The sequence below is a fragment of the Melospiza georgiana genome, chromosome 6, assembly GCF_028018845.1.
Source record: "Melospiza georgiana isolate bMelGeo1 chromosome 6, bMelGeo1.pri, whole genome shotgun sequence".
NCBI lineage: Eukaryota > Metazoa > Chordata > Aves > Passeriformes > Passerellidae > Melospiza > Melospiza georgiana.
In genome coordinates, this window is record NC_080435.1 from 2,623,458 (window position 1) to 2,644,484 (window position 21,027).

The 21,027-nt window shown below is 48.1% G+C and overlaps 1 protein-coding gene across 5 annotated transcripts in view; it reads right to left on the reverse strand.

The window, feature by feature from the left end:
- The window catches only part of SLC8A3 (solute carrier family 8 member A3), a 112,476-nt gene extending 107,179 nt beyond the window's left edge, over positions 1 to 5,297 (reverse strand). For all 5 annotated transcript variants that reach the window (XM_058025868.1, XM_058025867.1, XM_058025865.1 and 2 more), the window contains exon 1: positions 4,787 to 5,297. The gene's annotated coding sequence lies outside the window, so the exon portion shown is untranslated. The remainder of the gene's footprint in view (positions 1 to 4,786) is intronic.
- Between the last annotated feature and the right edge of the window lie 15,730 nt (positions 5,298 to 21,027).

Sequence of the window (21,027 nt, forward strand, 5' to 3'; positions counted from 1 at the left end):
GGTGCAGACATGCTCTAACCCTCCCTGCTTCTGCCCCTACTCTGGGGATGAAAACCAGCCTTCACCAGCATGCAGCATATGAATGCACTGGCAGGGCACCTTCTGTTGTCAGCACTGTAGTCCCACGTTCACTCCTGGACATGTCACCTTCAACACAACCTCAGCAGTCAGATCTAAGTGCCCTCTCACAGGTACATCCCTGCATCACTACACTTCTTTTGATTAAAACTCTATTCTGCGATGCTGCTGTTTGCTTTGAGACAGCCTCCAAGTACCAGCCTAGGAGAGGGGAGATGAAAGCAATGGCAATGCAGTCTCATCTGTCTGTAGTTCCTAAAATTCTTTGGCACCTCGCTGGTTGCAAAACATGCCCAGCAGCATAGGATATTTAGTATTTCTGATTGCTCTTGACCTGGCTGTCTCTGCTGCTGTCCTGAGTTAGGAGGCTTAGGTAAAAAGACAGCAGAGTACAGGAAGGCAGCAACTAGAGCAAGCTCAGTTTTGTAGCCTTGAAATAATCTGCTAGTGAATAGAAACAGAAGCTTCTCCCTAAATCTGAGTGCTCTGGAAGAGCTCCCTGTTTTATTATGATGGAAAATCCTCATTGGAGTGTTTCATTAGAAAACAAGCTGTCATAAAAGAAATGTTAAGAGCCCTAAGCTCCCTTCTCTCCCATGATGTCAACTGTCAGAGACATCAATGACAGCTCGGCTGTGTGATCAAAGGCTCCAGCAAGCAGATTTAAAGACAGAATTACCAGAAAATTGAGAGTTGAAGGAGCATGGGGGCATGATAATCACCTATTTATAAAAGTGTCTTATGGGGCAAGCTAATTACTTTATGATGCTGTACTGCAGGAACAATGGCACCTGGGTTTCACTGTGACACAACCAAGACGGGGTGGTGGTGCTACCTTCAGGATGGCATGACACATCCCCGCAAAGCCCTGTGACAGAAGGGTCTCGTGGGGAGGTTGGGAGGCCATCATGGTGAACTTCATGCACTCACATCCATGATGGCCCTCAACCACAGCTTGTAGCTTAAAGCATTAAGGCAGAGGAGAGGCAGAGAAGCCAGCTACACCGTATACTGTGTTAGTCCTCAAGCAGCCCAGAAGCCCACTGAAGCTGCAGGAGACTTGAGGTGGTTCCTGGATCTCATCCTGCCGGCAAGCAGGGACGTGACCAGGAGCCTCCTCTTCAGCCCCAAACCCCACATCACTGAAATCAGCAGATTCAGGACCACAAGCTCAGCAATACAGGTTTTAAAGGTTCCCTGAGAACAGCTTATCATCTCATGTATTTCTCAATATATGAAACTCTTCAGGACAAAGACTGTAATTTACTAAACATCTGTATGGCGCTTGGAAACATGGGCCCCCAACCAGGCTAATGCCTTTAGGAGTTACCATTATCTAAACAGTAAATCAACAATAGCATTAATCTATGCCACAATACCTCAACACAGTGGGTGATGGTAGATGGAGCATCGCAACTATCAATTTCCTGGCTTCAGAGACTTTTTTCCCTATTAAGAAGATGTTTTTGTCATTGTAATTTAATTTCCTTCACTTTTTTTTTTAAATATAGAATTAGAAATTACTGCCTGGTTTATAAAAAAAAATTGGCCAGCAATCAAAGCTATCTTTTTAACTGTGAAGCACATGAAAGGCATCTGAAACATGACAGCAACAAAGAACAAGGAACTATTTGTCAACGCCACTTGGCCATTGGGGAAGCTTAGGGGAGGAGACTGATGCTGTTTGTTTAAAACAAGCAAACAAAACCCTGACAGACAGACCATTTATCTGTATAGTGCTTCACTTGAAAATATTGGCGAAGGGAATACATCTTCACTTGGTTTCTAATAAAAGTGCTGACACACGCTGTTGTGGCCTTGCCCTGCCTTGGGGACAGAGGAAGCCTCCCACAGGAAAGACCCTTTAAAAATAAGGGATCTGCCACAACACAGCAGCAGGTCAGCCTAAGCCCTTCGCAATCTCTCCACCTGTCCAACCTGCAACACCATAGCATCTGCCAAACTTGGACCAGCCTCCTCTGACTTCAAACCCATCAGTTTCAGAGGAAAGCAGAGGAAGCAGGAAGGGTGGATTCATCCGTGGGTACCTCTTTCCTTCCTCCAAGCCAGCCAAGCTGAGGAGCAGTGCCTTCAGCATCCTAGGATTGCCATGAAGAACAATTGCCCATGACTCCCAACAACACAGAGTGCTCCAGTCTGACCGGATCAGACAGGGCAGCCCCTGCTCTACACTGGCCCAGCAAGAACCTGTGGAGCACAGAACGACGCATGATCCAGGCTGTGCTTGGTACTGCTCCACATGTGATCTCCTGTTCTGGGTGCTGAAGACTGCTTCCCACACTGCCCAGGGCAACAGAAAGGACTATTCCCACCTGATGATGGCATCTGCCATCCCAGGTGCCACGCTGTCAGGCGGCAGCTTTGCAAAGAGCAGGATCTCTGCAAAAACAAGTGCGGCGCAGAGGGGTGTTAGGATGGCTACATATCTGCCTTCCCTCTCACACCTTGTCACCCACTAGTTATTGTAACCAAATCCCCACCCAGGAACAAAAATACCATTAATTATACAAATGAAACCCAGGACCTGAGATGCACCTAGCAGCACACTGGAGGCATGCAAAAAACATAGAAAGCTTACTTGCATTTCCTCTGCTCTCACTTTAGGACCTCAGCAGTGGGATTACTACAGCCTGTCCTACCTTGGGCATTTGAGCAATGCTTAAACTACCTCCTTATTAGAGCAGCACTAATATTTGGCTTTAAGGAAAAGAGACCAGACTGCTGTACTGCACCTTTTGTGTAAGGCTCTCTATACCCATCAGTCGTCTCCTTCCCCATGCTGGCTGATACTACATCCTTCTATTTACAACGCAGGGTAGCCAATTCGCCTCATGTTGCACACTCATGGCAGCACTGAGGGCTCCTGGGCTGCTCCCACTCCTCCCCAGCCAGCCCTCGGCAGCAGCTGGACACGCTCTTTTCCAACATCACTACTTCCATTCAGGAAGCAAGTCTCGTTCCAGTTGAACACAGAAGCACAAACATGAGCACCAAATGTGACTTTCTCAGCTAAATCATGATCAGGGTAAACAAAAGCTTCCAACAGCAGTGGATGGAGCAGGATGAGGGACTCCCTAGAAATGCTGGTGCCGCAGGGGTGCGATGCCTCTCCCGGCTGCACCGAACCTACAGAGCACCTTCAAGGCCTCTGTGTCCCCCCCGTGTCTTGTGTACCCTAAAGCCAGCTCTGCTGTCCTGGGCCTCCCGTCAGTCTCCCAGGGGCCATGAGATGTGTGCTCCAAAATGGAAAGGTGCTACTGACTGTTACCTAAGTCTTCCAACCCTCTCATCTCCATAACCAAAAAATAAAAAATAAAAAAAAAAAACAGCTCCAAAAAAATCACTCTTTTGCTTTAAAAAGAGATGTGTTAAATTAAAGGAACATACATATAAGCATGAAGAGGGGGGAGAGATGTGTGTAAGGCACCTCTTCTCACTCTGACTGTCCCTCCAGCATTTCCCCCTAAATCTGAACTAGATTTTTAGGGTAAAATCCCCAGAACAAGCCAAGGAACAGCACCAAAAAGTCAGGAACCCAACCATTAAACTACAGCCCCATTGGAGGGGGCAGAGAGGGAAATGACTATGCCTGTGAATGGCCACGCTTTAGAATAATAGTTAAGAAAACCCCAAAACCAACTGCAATGGTTTCATCTCTCACCCAGGATGATCAATACTTAGACACAGGTGAAAAAAACATAAAGCTCTGAAGCAAGGCTGGGAGACAGGTAGAGTGTAAAACCAGCCCACATTTAGGTCAGCTCTCATGCGTGTGCATGTGTGTGTGCAGAGTTCCTGTCCCCCTGCCACGGGGGCTGCGGGCCTGCCGGCGGCCCGTGCCCTATTTAGGGCAGCGCCTGGCGCAGCAGCTATATTTGACACCCGGGGTAAACAAGCCGGCCCCGGCGGACGGAGCGCGACAGCTGCCCAGGACGGCGGCCCCGGCGCCCCCGCCCCACGGCCGGGGATGGCCCGGCCCGGCCTCTCCCGGCGGAAGAAAAAATAAATTAAAAATAAAAAGGAAATTTAAAAGGGGGGAGTGGTGGGGGGGAATTATAGGAAAGGAAATTTATAGCACTGCATGAGAGCCGCTTCCCCCGCCTGGCAGCCCCGGGCAGAACCACCCCCCCGGGCTCCCCGGCATCCCTGCGGGCCGCGCCGCGCCGCCGAACCGGGGCACCCCCGCCCGGCGGCGGGAGGGATCCCGGGGCGGCCGCGCGCGGTGCCGCGGGACCGGGCAGCTCCTGCCGCGCACGCCCCGCCGGAGCCCGCCCGCTCCGCCAGGCCCCGGCCCCGCAGCGCCCGGCCCGGCCCGGCCCGGCGCCCCCTCCCCGGCGCGCATCCACCCCGCAGCGCCCGCTCCGCGCCGAAGGCAAAGCCCTCCCTCCCTCCGCAGCGCACACACACGCACCCCCCTCACACACACACACACACACACAAACGGGCACGGAGCCGCCACGGCGCCGGGAAGATAGCGGGAATGAAGCGAGCTCCCAGCGCCTGGGCAACGCTAATTGCCCCCGCTATCCCGGGAGATGAGCCTGCAAAGAGCTCTCGTCCCCCCACCCCTCAACGCCCCCCGCTCACGGCCATTCGCGTGCAAGGCATGGAGCCCCGAGCGGCAGCAGGACACCTGCCCGCCGGCCCCGCGTCTCCCGCGGAGCGGGGGTGGCACCCCCTTACTTACCCTTTCTGCCGGCTTTCCTGACTTCTTTTTGGAGGGTCGGGCTGGGGGATGGGGAGGGGGGGCTCCACTGACTCCCCAACACAAATCCTTCCGGTTCCTAAAGGGAGCTCATCGCATCTCCCGGTGATTCACCGACGGTGTGTGCGGGTACGGGGGGGTTCGCCTTTGCATGTCAGTCCAAGTTGCCTCGCTCGCTACAAAACCTGTGCTCCCTTTTGCAGCTGTCAGGGAGAGCGGGGAGGTGCATCTGGAAAAGGGGGTGGGGGTGGAGGTAAAATGTTGATAAATCCACCAGCCTTGATCTTCAGCTCCGTGCGGTGGAGTTTGGGGAGGGAAGGGAGATTTGGCGAAGAGGGAGGAGGGCGAGGAGGACGGAGATGAATGGGAGGGGGAAAGAGAAAATGGATTGTACCCCAGATTGCCACTGAATCTGCTGGGTTTTCCCCGCTCCCGCGCTCACACCATCGGGGCTTGGTGCAGGTTTCCCAGCATTACGGTGCACGGCAAAGCGCTGAGCCTGATTTCTGGGAGCCAGCGAGGTTTGCACAACTGCAGCAAGAAGCCAAATCAAAAAGCCAATCTGCGAGCCTCCAAACTCCACGTCACCTATCAGCTGGGAGCGAGCGCTGCAACAGAATTACAAGCCATGCATATTTATTCCTCTGAATCCGGGGGGGATTTTCGGATCGTTTAAAGCAAGGCACGGTGAAACCAAGGCAAACCCTTTCCAAAATAAATAAAGGCAGAGCACGTCTTGCATGTAACACGCGCACACACACCTCTACGAGGTCTCCATCGGTATATATAGATAGAGATACACACTCACTGAGCAGGGATCACTCCTGTACCATCCAAGTATATTGACTTGACTTCGTGTATTTCAAGCAAGGTGGGGGAAGAACATGGTAGTTGAGCCTCAGAGAAGAAGATATTGATTGCATATCTGAAATTTAAAGCATCTGCCAAACACTTCTGAGAGATTAAATATAGGCAATATAATTACACAGCCAGATTGGTCCTGGTATCCATTTGAAGCTGCATGCTTTAGTTTGTGCTTGCAGAAACCACCCAGTTATTTTTTAACCAAAGTAAAATAACAAGTTGTGAGACAGCAAATAATTTTAAGGTAAAAAATACACATTGCCTCCAAAGTTGCTATTTGACTTTGGCAGAAGACTGTGGGGGGGCTGGTTTCCAGGACCATGGAGCAAAGCAGCAGAGTTATGCCTCACACAAGACACATCACAGTATTTGTACACGTTTGTCTCCCCTTAGGATCCCTCCGTTTTTGCCCCAGCAGCTATGGGCAGACGTGTTTCCAGGAGATTTACCTACTAGCATGGCTTCTCACTTCTTTAAAGACCAGGTATTACAAGGCAACAATCCCTGACACCAGGCTATCCTGCCAAAGAATGCTTCTCTCTGGAGGATGAAACAGACCATTCTTTCTGGCAGGAACAGCCAGGAAATGCTTCTCTCTGGCAGGATAGCCAGTGACTCCCCATACCCCCTGAGGTGATGAAGGCCCTGAAGCTTTCTGGTGAGACCTGAGCACATGTGCAAGTGCAAACCATCCCTGTCAAAAGCAGCTGAATAAACTGCCATGAGAAACCTGAGCCCAAGTCCTACGCTGGGCAAGAACTTTTACCTCAGCCAGGCACAGGCAGCGGACGTACAAAGACGGAAGAGGAAAGGGCAGAACAGTTACCGAGAGGGTGACCTGTCTGAGAGTTGCACAGGCTTCATGCTGCCAAAAGTGGATAAGAAAAGCTGCAAATGGGCTGTGGTCCCCTGCAGGACAGCACACACCAATAAGGCCCTGGAAGTCCGCTGATACATTCCAGTTAATGCTCCATAAGAAGAGCAGCCCCTGGCCCCACACCTCAGCACAGAAGAGATCCAGAGACGTGGAAGAGCAATTATCCATTCTGGTCTGGCTACTCACTGTTGTTGTTCAGAACAGGGCATGAAAGTCCAGGACAAACACACAGCAGGAAGAGGCACAAGGGGACAGATTTGCTGCAAGTAAATACAAGATGGTGGTACAAAACAGAACACCTTGTGGGTCCCAGACTCGGCCTTTTATCTCCCCAAATACCACCTGCTATTCCTGGTGTCCTCAAATAACCCAGCAAGGCAGCTTAGCAGGTAGGAACATGGTAAGGGATGCACATGGGCCAGAGACATGGTAAGATCCAACATATACAGAAGTGTCTGACCTCAGGGTGCTGGCCAGCCCTGCACAGGGCTGCAACCCTGAATGATGCTCCTGTGTGATGTCAGGGAGGGGAAGGGCTTCCCAGTGCCTGGGGGAACACAGGCACATGTGCATGTGTGGCCCGTGGCATTTAAGTGCCCAGCACTCTCACCCGAGCTGCAGAAGAACCCTTACTGACATCAACACATAAAATCAACAGCACAGCATCAGTGGCTGAAACCTAGGACTGTGTGGATGCAGGGACTCTGGAACTGGCCAGTGTCACCTGATCTCCAGGTGGCCACCTCCAAGCCTCACACCCCTACCAGGGAGGACAGCCCCAAGGGTGGCAGTCACCTCCAACACCAAGCAAAGGAAACCGCCCCAGCTGGCACAGGGAAACTCTCCCAACCCATCTCATGCTCACCAACCCATGCCCAGCTCATCATCAGGCAGTTCCAAACAACTGCTTGTGTTTAAGGCTCAGCCAGAGTGGGTCTGGAGCTGAGGAACTGCAGTACAAAATGCTCATCAGCAGGAGCAAGCCCTGGGGGCAATACACAAATTTACAGTTGACAATAACTTAAGATAGAGCTCTTTATGGTACACAGATGTTTGATTTCACCTCATCCCAGTACATAAAATCATGCCTAATACATTTAAGAAATGCTCCCAGGCATTTCCCTCTTTCCTTCCCTTCCATATGGACCTAATCTTGTTGCTCAGCTCAAGAAAAAAATTTTCATCACAAGAGGCAGTATATGAAATTTTTTATCTTCTTAGTCTTAAAGGCGTGCTTGCAAAGTACTAACCTAAGACGAAAGCAACCAAAGTGTTTATATAAAAATACTGTTTAAAATGTTTTTAAAATGCCAAAACACCACAACAAACCAACCACCTCTTGTTTATACTAGCTCTAACAATTAAAATACAGGATGATCAAATTCTGGGCTGTTTAGCACAATCTCACTAAACAAGCACGGATATTAGTTTTTAATGACTACCAAGATCATTTGATGTTTCAAGTGTTACCTAAGGACCAGAGCTAATGGTTTTAAACTGACAGAGGGCTGATTTAGATTAGATATAAGAAAGAAGTTTTTTTACAAAGAGGGCAGTGAAATACTGGCCTAGGTTGCCCAGAGAGATGGTAGGCATCCCATCCCTGAAAACATTAAAGGTCAGGTGGGGTGGAGCTCTGAGCAACATGATCTAATTGAAGATGTCCTTGCTCATTGCAGAGGGCTGGAACTGGGTGACCTTTAAAAGATGCCTTCCAATTTAAACTATTGTATTATTCTAACCCAAAACCACTGGAATTCTACCAAACAGTGGAATATCAAAAGAACACAGAATGAGTAGGGTTAGAATGGACCATTCTAACCAGAGGTCATCTGGTCCAACCTCCCCGCTCACACAGGTCCCCTAGAGCACTTTACACAGGATTGAGCTTTTGGATATCTCCATAAACTCTCTGGGCAACTGTTCCAGTGATCAGTCACCCACACAGTAAAGAAGTTCTTCATAAAAGAGAGGGGAGTTATCCCATGAACAATCAGGACCTTAAATACTTCTCTCAAACCTGTCTCCAAGCTCTTGAGATTTGAAGCAGAAGAAGAAATGGAGGCTTGGCCCTTCCTTTCCTTTTCCTCCTAAAACTAGAGAAGACTTTTTTAACACAACCCATAGTTTCAACATCCCATGACTTCAGCCTTCTGCTGGCAACCATGCTGATAATAAAGATGCTGACAGCAGAATGTACTTGACAGCAGTGCTGTTGTTAAAGACAATGTGCATAACAGGCATTGACTTGCTCTGCCAGGGCAACAGCATCTATTGACATAAAAACCTGCCAGTGTCCTACAAGTTCCAGAGGAAACTCTGTGATTGTGTTAGCTGAGTCTGAAAGGACTTGTTCTTTCCCCTTCATTCACCAGCTATACACTTCACACATACAGATAAGAATTTCACAGTTACCATCCAAAATTTCAGATGGATAGAGCCATATTATTGTTTTATTATGGCAGACATGACAAGCTGTAGGTTTGGCTCTTCCTTGAAAGTTTTCTAGCTGAGCAAGGCTTTAGGAAGTGCTCCTACTATTGCTGTCCTGAAATCTTTTGGCCCTTGGCCTAATGATCCAAGAATTTGATTTAGACTAGATACAAGAAAGAAACAAACACCATATCAGCCCTTTTTTCTTGAATACAAGCAGACTAACTGCTGTAGACTTCAATTTTGTACAAAAGGGCTTGGCACAGCCCCCTTCTCTCATTCAAGATCTGATCTTGGTGAACCTGTGTTGTTTTGGGCTATTTTTCCATAGCTTTGCTTTTCCTTCCTCACCAGCTTTCATCAGGTGCCTGCTCACATTTGTGTCAGAAGGGATGAGATAATGTGACATTTTATTAATGTGATGCATTTGCAAAGCCTTGAAATGAAGTTTTAAATCTGAGAAAAAATTATTTTCTGGGCAAAAGAGGAAAGGAGCCACAATGTAGAAGCCAGCTTCAAGCCTATCCATGATTACAGAGCAAATGAACCCAGTTCAAATGCAAAGTTCTTTATTTTTTCCTCCTATGAAAGCCTGTTTTGCAAATATGGTTAGAGTCCTGAAAGCCAAGCTGAGCTTTACACACACAATAGTATGCAAATTCTTATCAAACAAGTCTGGGGACACCTGGGACAGTCCATGCACTCTTCATGGCATTTCCCCATAACCAGGGGACAATTCCTCCACAGATCCTAGCAGACAGAGGGCTGCCACAGATGGGTAAAGATTCTTTGTGTATCCCTCGTACAATGCTCAGAAAGAGAAAATTATGGGTTTAAATTTTCTGACCCACAGATGTGTCTGTGCCAGCCACAGGTTGCAATAAGATCCTCTAGTCTCATTGTAGAGCTTCCCAAGAGGTTAAGCCTGGGGTCAAAGGCCACCTTCCTCAGGTCTGGCTTACAATGAAGGGCAATTCTTTGTGTAGTCATCCTCACAAATGATTGCAGGGTAATGTAGAGACAGCCCACACGCAGGTGACTGATACCACAAACATGTCCTGGCCTGAGCTTGCCAAAGGTTTTCTGTGCAAGGGAACACAGACCTAAAGAAATTTTAGACAGCATTCAGACACCATGCAGAAACCCTCAAAAAGTAAAAAAACCTAACTGAGGACAGCAACTAGCCACTGGAAGTTCAGGCAAGTCAAACCCTGGAAAACTTCTGATGAGAAGTGACATCTTCCAAAGACTCTACCTGACAATAGAAAATGAGGGTACATCTGACAAGGAGATTTTGATAATGGTGGAATCTAGGACTTACCTTGTGTTAATTAACACGTGTTCATTCCAAAGTTTTCCATTTTAGCACTGGCTTCAAAAAACTATGTTGATCCATGGTCCATGGATGGACCACTGCAGTTTGCAGAGAAGTGGACATCTGAGGTGGAGCATATCCTCTGTTCAGGACAAACAAACACCCTGAGGCTTGGCCTGGCAAGGCAGTGTGTCCTGGGGCAGGAAACAAGAGTCATTCAAAGGGGATTTTTTTCTGCATTTTAACTTCCAGCCATGGGAGGTGGTCAGGGGAACCTTGTCAGGTTGAGGAACTCTGAGATTTCCCATATTTTTGGTGTCTTAGAGCAATGGCTTAATAGCAACTCTATTACAAATTAGGTGGTATGTTTTTGAGGGCTTTTTTCCAGGAAGGACCAATGGGACTCTGGGGCTTACAGCATCAGGCTACGTGCCAGGACAAGGGGCACGTTCAAAAAGGCCATTTCAACTGCAGTGACTACTAATGAGCAACCAGCACCAACACTGCAGGAGATACATCCCTTTTCTCAGCTGCAGAACAAGAACATGAGGCTCAGATGACAGCAGTGGATTGGATCCCCTCCTACCCCGCTCTCACTGAGGACCAAGGAACCTGGCCTCGGAGGAAGAGGTTTGGTATGACAGAAGACACCAACAAATAGTAAGATGGCAAGAGGCCTGCAGGCACTTCAGCACATTCTGATGGGTTCTCACACGTGTCTTACAAAGCGTAGAAGAAGATTTAGCTCACAAAGATGTCAATTCATTTAACAGCTTCCCAAAATAATTTTGAATTCAAAAAAATCAATGGGAAAAGTTCATATTTCATTGATTTTGAAACCCAACAAAGACAAAAATCAATTGCACTACCACCACTCTGGTTTCCCTGTTAAACACTGGCACCAAGGTGTTTTTTTCTGCTTCCTGCACCACATGCTGGCTAATAGCATGAAAAGAAAAAAAAAAAATAATCCATGTTTCTTAAACTAAGCTAGTGCTTCATGGAGAGGATGATTCACAGTGATTCTAGAGCAGTAGCTGGTGCTTCAGCCATGCACTGCACACAGGCTGGTTTTCTTACACCTCTTTCAAACCCTTCCTTCTGCATCCTGTGCCTTCACATTCTGGGTAAATTACTCCCTGGCCAGCATGTTTGCTAACAGGTTAAAACTGTGCTGTAATGAAATACATTTGGGGTTATGTTGGATGTGGACAGCACATCAGTAGCAGGAGCCTGTAATCCCTGTATTGGCTTTCAGTCCCTAAGGGTCTGCCACAGCAATTCAGACTGTCCTACAGCTGTCCTGCAGCTGCCCACCCTCACATGCAGTGGGGCTGTGGGTGCTCAGCTCGAGGGCAGCAAGTGCTGGTGTGGCTGAGGGTGCCCCTCCCGTAACCTCACAAACAGCTTCGGGCAGGCTGGCAAACAAGGCTTCACGCCATCGTTTGACTCCGCTTTTGAGAATGTAACATGCCAAAGCTGAAGGTCCCCAGCTTCAGCAGATGTTATCAGATAGCACTGCTACAGACCTTGATAGCACTGTCCAGTGGGAATAACAATAAATGCTGGGTAAAGATTGAATGAAATTTTACAATTCCCCTAGGGTCAGTGTAATAATTTTCTTAGCAAAACAGCTGAGACCTACTAAAAAAAAAAAAAAAATCTTCTATGGAATGGTGTCTCTTCCTTTACAAATCTGGGACAAAGTGAAGAATGCCAGATTGTCTTTTCCCCTGAGCAGTTAGAAGAAAGCCGTGCTTCCCTCCAAGAGAATCTGATCCAGGTTTATAAAAAATCAGGGGGTGAGGGGGGAGTCTGTATGCGAAAAAGAACTATAAAGTAAATTAAGATCAGCTGTTAATGAAAGTTTGGAGTTTAATTAAAGGAGTGAGCAGCTTGTGCACAGAGAGACCCATCTATCTCTAGGATACATGTGGCTTCTCTCCAGATCTGGCAGGACCCAGGAGACACATATGGGATGAGTGCTTCTGGTGCGAAGTCTGACCCCAGACTGCTCTGATGATGGTAAGACAGACACAGTTTCCCTGGGAAGAAGACTGTCATCATGACACCACACAAGGCCTGAGACCTCCCTCAGCACTGAAGACTTGATTTTAAATATCTAGTTGCGTTGCAAATCATCCTTCTGATGACTTGCAAAAACCCATCCTTCATGTTTTGGGATTAAGTGGATGATAAAAATGTTGGCTATCCCTTTAAATATTAATTTATTCAGGTTTTCCTGAAAGTTAAATTTACAAAATTATTTTCTCTTGTTTTCAAAAAGTGCACAGCCAGAAAAGGACTTTGACACATGCAATATTTCTATCCCAGAATGGGTTAGATTGGAAGGGACCACACTGGGTCACCTGGTCTGACCTCCCTGCTCAAGCAGGGTAATTCTAGAGAACCTATATACCTACACATGCTTATATCCTGCTGAACACAGTCCACGTGCCCTAGACATGCCATCACAGCCTGAAGCAGTCCCACAGGATTGCTCCAACAACAGGATCCCACCCTCAGAGCAGTCAAAAGAATTCAGATAGAAGTTAATTTGTGGAGAACACACTTGTGTGCAAAAAAATAGGGTGGTCTTTCATATCCTGGGGTTTCTTCTACACACAATGTGTATTTTGTCCAGTACTTTGTACAGAGTCCTGCATTCAGCCTCTGCCCTCTCCTCTCTGCCCCATTCTGTGCACTGTCTCCCACCAACACGTATTTCTTGCCCCTGCTCCTCTCATCACACACCCTCTTTAAGACCCTCTTCATGTTGTTCCCGTGGGGACATGGGTTTAGCTGTTGCTCTTCTCAACACTTCACATAAACTCCAAACTTGAATTAACTCTCCCTGATAACTGATTTGCATCCCAGAATGTGCAGAACAAGTTTTGCTCTGGAGATAACAGGGGGAATAATTTGGAATGGCTGAAGCACTTCAGCCTGGAGAGTCTTGGGCTGCCTACCTCTGGCTCTCTCCTGGCAGAGGGAGGCTATGGCCATTTTGCACAGGCTCTGGTCTGTGTGCTTCCTGACATTCATTTTTGCACTGCTGACCACCTTGCACAGCTACAGAGCAGTAGCTTCCAGAAATCCTAGTCACACAAGTTGCTCACAGCATTGTTTACCAAACACACCGACCTCACCCCTAAGGCCAGGAGCAGAAACAATGCAGAAAAACCCACCTCGCCTCCACAGGCCACTAAGAGATTTGTCAGGGCTCACCACTGTACCAGCCACCTGAGCCACACACAACAGGAGTGACCCAGCATCACTCAGCAAAGCTGACAGCAGACAAGACCCAGCTGGCAGCACTGACTGTCTTACAGCAGAGCCCTAACATTCCACACACTTCCCACAGACTGGGAATTCCAAGCCTCTCCTTCCACCTGCCTAATTGCTCACAAGTGGGAAATCAGGATTTTGGAAACTGCTACCTGGCTACCAAATTTCCCTGCTGTAGGTTGTTGTCATTATATTACAAAGGTCCCATATTGTTGTCTCCTCAGTGCAAGAGTTCCATATCTCCTTGATGTTTCTCATAGGCAGTTCCTCTAAGCACTGACTCTTCCCTCTTCTCACAGAAACCAAGCGACTCCAGTTCCCCTCAACCAGCCAACCCACTCTTTTATAACACTCTTCTGATTGCCTACAGCTGTGGCCTGTTAAAGCCAGGCCTGCTCCTAATCTTTAATAATTAACCCAGCTGCAACTCCTTAGGGGTAAGATTACTTTCTACACTACCTTTATTTTCTCATATTCTATTTCCCTACAGTAGGTTAGCAAGTCCCAGAGCTATGGGAGGGACAGACCTGCTGGTCCCAGCCCTGCCCTGTGCTGGCTTACTCCAGGAGCTTCAGCAGCTCCAGGCAACTCCAAAAGTGCAAGGGGGGCATTACTGTTCTCCCAAAGCCACTACAAGGGCCAACTGCTTGACTCTTGTTGTGATGCTGCCCAGAAGATGAAGGTGTGGCTCAGCACACTCATTATGCAGCTTATTCCAGAAGCAGTATTTACTGGGCAAGGGAAATGGCATCCCAGCAGTGGCAGCATTACCAGGGAGCCTCCTCCCCCAGCATCGTGTGGTTTTGCTCACACTGAAAGAGCAGTAAACCCTGCAGTGATTCCCTTTCAACTGTTTCTGCTATGAACCACTGCACTCCCCTTTCAGCTGGTGGCCCTACTGCCATCATCTCACTGGTTTCAGCTGCATCTAGAAATGGACCGAGCCCTCACTTACTCTATATGGTTACATTCATATGGTATTCTATTGAACAGCTTTCTAGGGCTCCCCCTCAAGTACTTTCTTGAGAAGAAGAGTGTAGGGATGGCTCCATGTCCTACAGGGCACAGACAGCACTGTGACTGCTGCTGGGGATCTAGGGGAAGAAAAGCCATCAGCTGCCACAGCAATCCCTGGGAAAAGACCACTGCTCCCCTCTTCTGCACTGGCTGGGAGAGCATCTCCCTCTTGGCATCTCCCCTCTGCCCAACAGTAGCCCGTGGGTTACCATGCCTCTGGGCATCCTGGCTGCCACCTACTACCCCCAGAAGCCTGGCAGGAGCTCCCTGGCTCAGGTCAGTGACAGACCCACTGTGCTCCCAAGGGAGGTGACAGGCATAGCCTCCACTTGACACGCTGTAAGGATTTTAATCCCGTCGCTGTAACAGCAAGCAGTGACAAAAGCATGCAACAGAGGCATGAGATGAGGCTTATTTCATCATGCCTCCAGAAAGGCAAAAACCAGGAAACACCTTTTTTATAGCCCCTGCATAGACAACTTCCTCCTTATCTCTTTATTAGTGGTTTTACAGTTTTTTATACTGCCTTGATGAGACAGAGCTGTTGCCATGTGGTATGGACAGGCTGCAAGAGCAGCTCCCTTGTTGGATTTTTTGGTAGGTATGTTGCAATTGGGTCAGTTTCCATGAACAATGAATGTGTGTTCAGAAAAGGAAAAAAAATAAAATATAAGAGAAGATATTATTAGAAGGAGCAAAGCCTCAATGAGTCTCATCACTTCCCCAGCTGCTGCTGTGTCTAATCATTTTCATAGTATATCAGGAAGTGTGAAATCACCGATTAATTTCATGACAGAGGTTTTCATCACAGAAGGTGGGGATGTGAAACCACCTTCTGAATGCAATTGCAGCTGTAGGTTCATTCTCAGCTACTGAGTCTTCCCCCTGACCCTGGGTACCACTGGGGAAGGATGAGACACAGCTGTCCAAACCAGGTCACCATTTTTCTTTGATGAAAACAGGCAGACAAGTGCCAGTCTTTGCCATAGAAATGTCTCAAGGTGCTTGAGATACTGAGATGGGGATGTTTCCTTCAGAGATTTCTCAACAGCACAGAGTAAATAAGACACATTCACATTTCCTCTGGCTCTTGCACCTCTCAGCAGCAGGGAGGGCAGAGCTCTGAGCCCACGTGCTCCAGCTGTGGAGCATTAAGCACCCTGACTCAGCCACCAGGCATTGTCTGAATTGTCTGAGCATTCACTGCTCTTGACTAGGTAAAGGGTCCCCAGGTCTTGTAAGACCAATTCAGGAAATGCAAACTCATGAACTTTGGACAGCCAGAGGACCTGCAGATAATCCTTCCTCACCCACATCCACAGCTGCCAATGTGAGATCTCTCTGTCACCCTCTGCATTCACAGGGACAAGTGCAGCAAGGTCCCAAGCAGCTTGGTGCTACTGCAGTGCATGGAGCTGCCAGTCCCTGGAGTGGAGTACATGGGATCAAGGCAAATCCTGAACCTATGGAAATCAGCTGGAACTTTTCACTGTGAGAAGTATAGTCCACACCACTCTATGAAAGCTGCTGAAGAGTCAGGAGAAACAGTGCAGAATGGTGAAGGGCAGAAAGGAAAGTATGCTGCATCCAACTCCTTCCAAGGGGAATTTGCAGAAGCAGAACGAAATCTGTACTCTGATCAGAATGTCATAGCCACCAGTTCCCTCATGGAGCACAATACACCTTTATAATAACAACTGCTTAGTTGATACCTCTACTAAAAGGCAAGATGACAGACAAAGTGGTCCTTGGTTTGCTCCTGGCCTTGAACTGGACTGGAAGTTATTACAGTCCCACTAGTACGGCCTGACCATCTCATCAAGGAGCGGCCCACACACATGGAGACTCACTGGCACAGCCTACATCTCCCTGTATGCTGCAGGTCCTTCTCCTTCACACACCAGCCTGGCACAAGGTCACCATCCTCCCTGGCATTACCTTCTGACAGTTTGTTGTTTAATAAACCTGGAGGGGAAGGTTTATTAAACCTGTTTATTAAACAACCCTGGGGCAGCATCAATGAGCCTGCATCCCTGGCATGCAATGCTGTTAGCCAGCCTGAGCCAAGTGACAGTCCCCCAGGGCACGTGCCTTGGGCCAGGTTAGCACACACTGGTGCAGGTACTGCTTGGTTTGCACCAGCATCCAAACCAGACTGATCAGAACACGGGGACAGAGAGAAACCCCTTGAGCCAGGATACAAAACTAAATCAAAGTTTTATGGGCTAGGATGAAAGGGGAAGTATTTCAAAGTCTGCAAGACATTAATTTTCCTTTCTGCTGTGGTTTTTCCTTCCCCCTTGTTTTAATATGATGGATCACTTGATAATGACAGGAGGTCGCTCTGACTGACACGTTCACCCAGGATAAAGGGGAGCAGGAAATTGGATCTGAGGATCTGTGCTGTATTTCTGTGAGTTCCAGAGCCACCAGAAGGAGACCCTTGGTCGGGTTGCTAATGCCATCACATTCCCCAGAGCTGCAGACATGCAGTCCTGTGTTCAATTTCCTGCAATCACTCCTTGTGTCTAGTGCACAGCCAAAGAACAGGAGTATAAAGTCTATCTGATTTTAAGATGTACACTCATCAGGCACAAGCTCTGGCTACAGTAGGAAATTGAACTCTTGATGAAAATGGCTTTCACCAGGGAGCCTCCTTGTCTCACATGGCCTTCCCCATTCTGTATTGTCTGGGGCTTAAGGTCACAACTATTGCCTCTTTCACCAAGAGAACTGCTCTAGCATTTGCTTTTCTAGCCTCACTTTTTCTGTCCTCTATGAGGAAAGCTCTTTCAGTGCACTGGGCCCTTTTCCCTCCTGTCCCAGCTGCTCTGGGCCACTGTGGAGGTAATACACTGAGCACACCACCTTAGTCACTTTGCTGTCTCCTGCATCCTTCAGGAAAAGCTGGTTTGCCTGCTGAAGGGAGTGGACCACAACAGTGGAGGGGAAGATCTAATACAAGAAAAAAAATCTCCTTTGGATTCAGATTTGGCCTCACAGGAGATATAGAACACTGGGAATCTGTTCCTGCTATGGGCTTTGCTGGATCCTCAAAGTTCAATCCCCTCTTTGGCTTCCTCAGTTGTTGGGCAGTCAGGAGGACACTTTTCTACAAGGACCACGAGACCTGCAGGTGCAAAGACAGCCATAACATGGCACTGGGCACTAAGTTCTGGATCCTACCCTACTGATACTTTTAAGGAGACAAAGCCTGTGAATCCCAGACTGGGGGAAGGCATTGCTACTGATGCCCGTTTCTGAACTGGATCCAAACAGCTTCATATTCTAGAGGCTTTAAAGTGCAAAGCTGCGTTCACAGCCTTCACTCATCCCTTTCTATGGACAGCTTTTTGTACTTCTAGACTGCAACCTGAACAAAGACAGCTGTAGTAAAATACTCAGGCAAGGTTTTTACTCAAGTACAGCCAGGCAGTCCTAAGCAAAACAACCCAAATATTTCATTAAAACATTGCATTTTTATTTTATGTCTATGGGCCGGGCAAGCATCTGAACACGCATGAGTTTAAATTGCTTCCCAATTGCAATTGCTCACCCAATTGCTTTGGGTGATCAGCCCTACGTCCCCCAGGAAAGCTACTTTAATTGCCACATCACCTGGAAAACTACCCAGCAACAATATTCTTTGCCTTGCTGCCCCACCAGGCTGGACTGCACAGACAAGACATTGATGCGGGAACCTGATGTAATCAAAAGCTATAAAAGGCAAAGCAGTAAATCATTTTGGATGCAACAGTCTGTCTGTGCACTTAGCCGTTTTTTATGTTTTCCAAAACATCCAATAAACAAAATTGCATTTAACCATTAACAGCCACACAGCAATATTCCTTGCAAAGCTTGTGCTCTCACAGTGGGTGGTGGTGGGGAAGGAATATGGCTTGGAAGTAGGTCAAGAAGTGTCCAGAATTAGGAATTACTTTACTTTTTTTTTTTTTTTTCTTTCCAGCAGGTGAGTCATCTGAAACTTCTCACAGTTGAGCGCAGCTTTTGGAAAAGGTGGCTCTCACTTCTCCTAGCATTAAAGAATCAACCATATTCTTTACTGAGCTTTCCCACAGTGCTCTTCTGACTGACCATCAAGCCCACTTAAAACACCTAAAATGAGAGATACAGCTCTGAGGGAAGCTTGTGCAAAGCTAACTTTGCAGAAGGAAAGGGAATGAAGGGTTAGGTTTGTCTCCTACACCACAGAACCATCAACCCTAAAGGGCAAGAGCTGCCTGGCCAAATGCAGAAATGCTGCTGCAGCTTTCCACCTTTTCTCCTAGCAGAAGCTGCCATTCCCCAGAGCTGCAGGTTCAGGGAAGCTGAGGAAAAGCACACAAGGGCTCAAAAGCACAAAAGAGCCTCTCTCTAGAGGACCAGGAGGCCAGAATCCTCTCCACAGCACAGAAGTGGGTCACAGTCCCCTACTTGGGACTCAGTATTTCAACAAAACCATAGAAATACAAAGCCACCTGACAGATTTCAGGTACTCTAAAGTGCATTTTTGTTCCAGTCCACGAGATGAGCTTTGTTTTTCTTTGTATCTCAATACTCCAGTTTCCAAATAATGAATCAGTCAAGCTATAAGGAGAGTAAATGAGATCAATAATTCCTATCAACTTTTAAAGTGACTAAGATACAGCTGAGAACCTGGAAAGAACAATACATTAGGCAGGTCCTGAGAAGGAGGGGAAGACAAAGCCTCTTTCTTTACCTGCCTGGCCTCAAAAATAAGACAAACTCTGTTGCCTCAGGAGAGGGACAACCATAGCAGCATCTCAGACTTTCCTTTTAAAATTGTGGCCCACCCGACCAGCCTCCTCCCAGCAGATTCATAGCAGAGGAGTGCTATTGAACCAGCCACACCTGCAGGTGGGTGGTTGGTGGCCAAGTGTCCCTCACAGCTGCAGAGCTACTTTAACTTACCCCAGCTGAAATTTTCCCCATTGGCTGACATTTAACTGCCCCGTTTTTCCCAGGATTTATCAAGAAGTCAGGCACTCAAGGTGACTCATCGCCAGCTAAGCCAGAGCCAGCAAGAGCTGTCACACTGTGCAGTGCTCTGGCTGCCCAGGGGGGCTGTCACTAAAGCAGTGACCGGATCCTCTCCTCCCTTCGTAACTTGGGCATCGGCGGCAGCGTGTGCCAGGGCATCACTCGGCTTGCATAAACTCCTCCTGTGCACTAGAAGTGTGGATGATGAGGAGCTTCTCCCTCTGTATTGCAATGGGGCAATGCAGCAAAATTCCGTTTCGCCAGGGCGCGTAGTGAGCGTTCCAACTGGCTTGCATACAGCTACACCCGGATAAATAGGAAGAAAATCCCTAACCATAATCACCTGTCAAATAGCTTGCTCCTTCCCCCACTCCCTGATTTTCAAAGCGTTTGCAGTCTGTTTAGCCTGAGGATGAAGCTGAGCGGGTGAGCTGGAGGCAGCAGTACCCACAAAGGCTGGGTGGCACGGACACCAAAGAGCTGGGCGGGAAGCGGCCCTTGCGCAGCCTGCGCTGGCAGCACAGCCGGGCCTGCCCGCACACCTGCGGCCCCACGGGCCCCTGCTGCTCCCGGGGCCGAGGGCCCGCGGGCAGCTCTCACTAGAGGGCAGCCGGATGCATTTGTGGATGGATGCTGCAGAGCCAGCTGGGCCAAAAGGCACCCGGCCCTGCGAGCAGCAAACGGGCAGCACACAGGCTGTGCGTGGGACGGTGCCACCGCCACAGCCCACACGGGCCGGGGAGCAGCCGGGCCGCCGAAGCCCGGGCCCAGTGGGCAAAGGGAGGGCTTTGCATTTGGAATGATGCCGAGGGATCCAGGACAGCTCTGCCTGACATTAATATGTTTGGCACGGCATTAAAAAAGAGGAGCAAATGGAATAGGAGGCCAAAGTAGCAGCCTTGATGTAGGACATGAAAGGAGATATTTGCTATCAGATCAGAGACAAGGAGGCGCCTCTGGAAAAAAAAAAAAAAAAAACCAACAATTTGAATGGCGGCTGAACAGCTGTGTGATGGGCAGGAATTTGGAAAGAACTGCTTCTCATTCAAAGACACACACAAACTTGCCTTTCCTGGCTTATTTCACAGAGGAGTTATGGAGGAAGGAGATGTTGGGTGAAGCAGTGTTCAAACAGTGCTGCTAAAGGCTGTGGAAGACTGAACTGAGTGCATAGGATGAACAATAACAATGAAGCAACACAAAATTTGTCATTGAGATCTCTGTATTAAAAAAAAAAGGTGGAAATTACTCAGTATGGGCAGGTAATCCTCTATGAATAGTGGAAACTGCATTTTTAGGTTTACTGTGAGAACCAGATTAGTCCAACAGCACTGATTTTGTGGGACAGGAACTTTCCTTCCAATTTAGGCTGTAGCGAGTGCCTGCTCCAAAGACATTCTCAGATACATGGTTTGGTTCTCCTTAGAT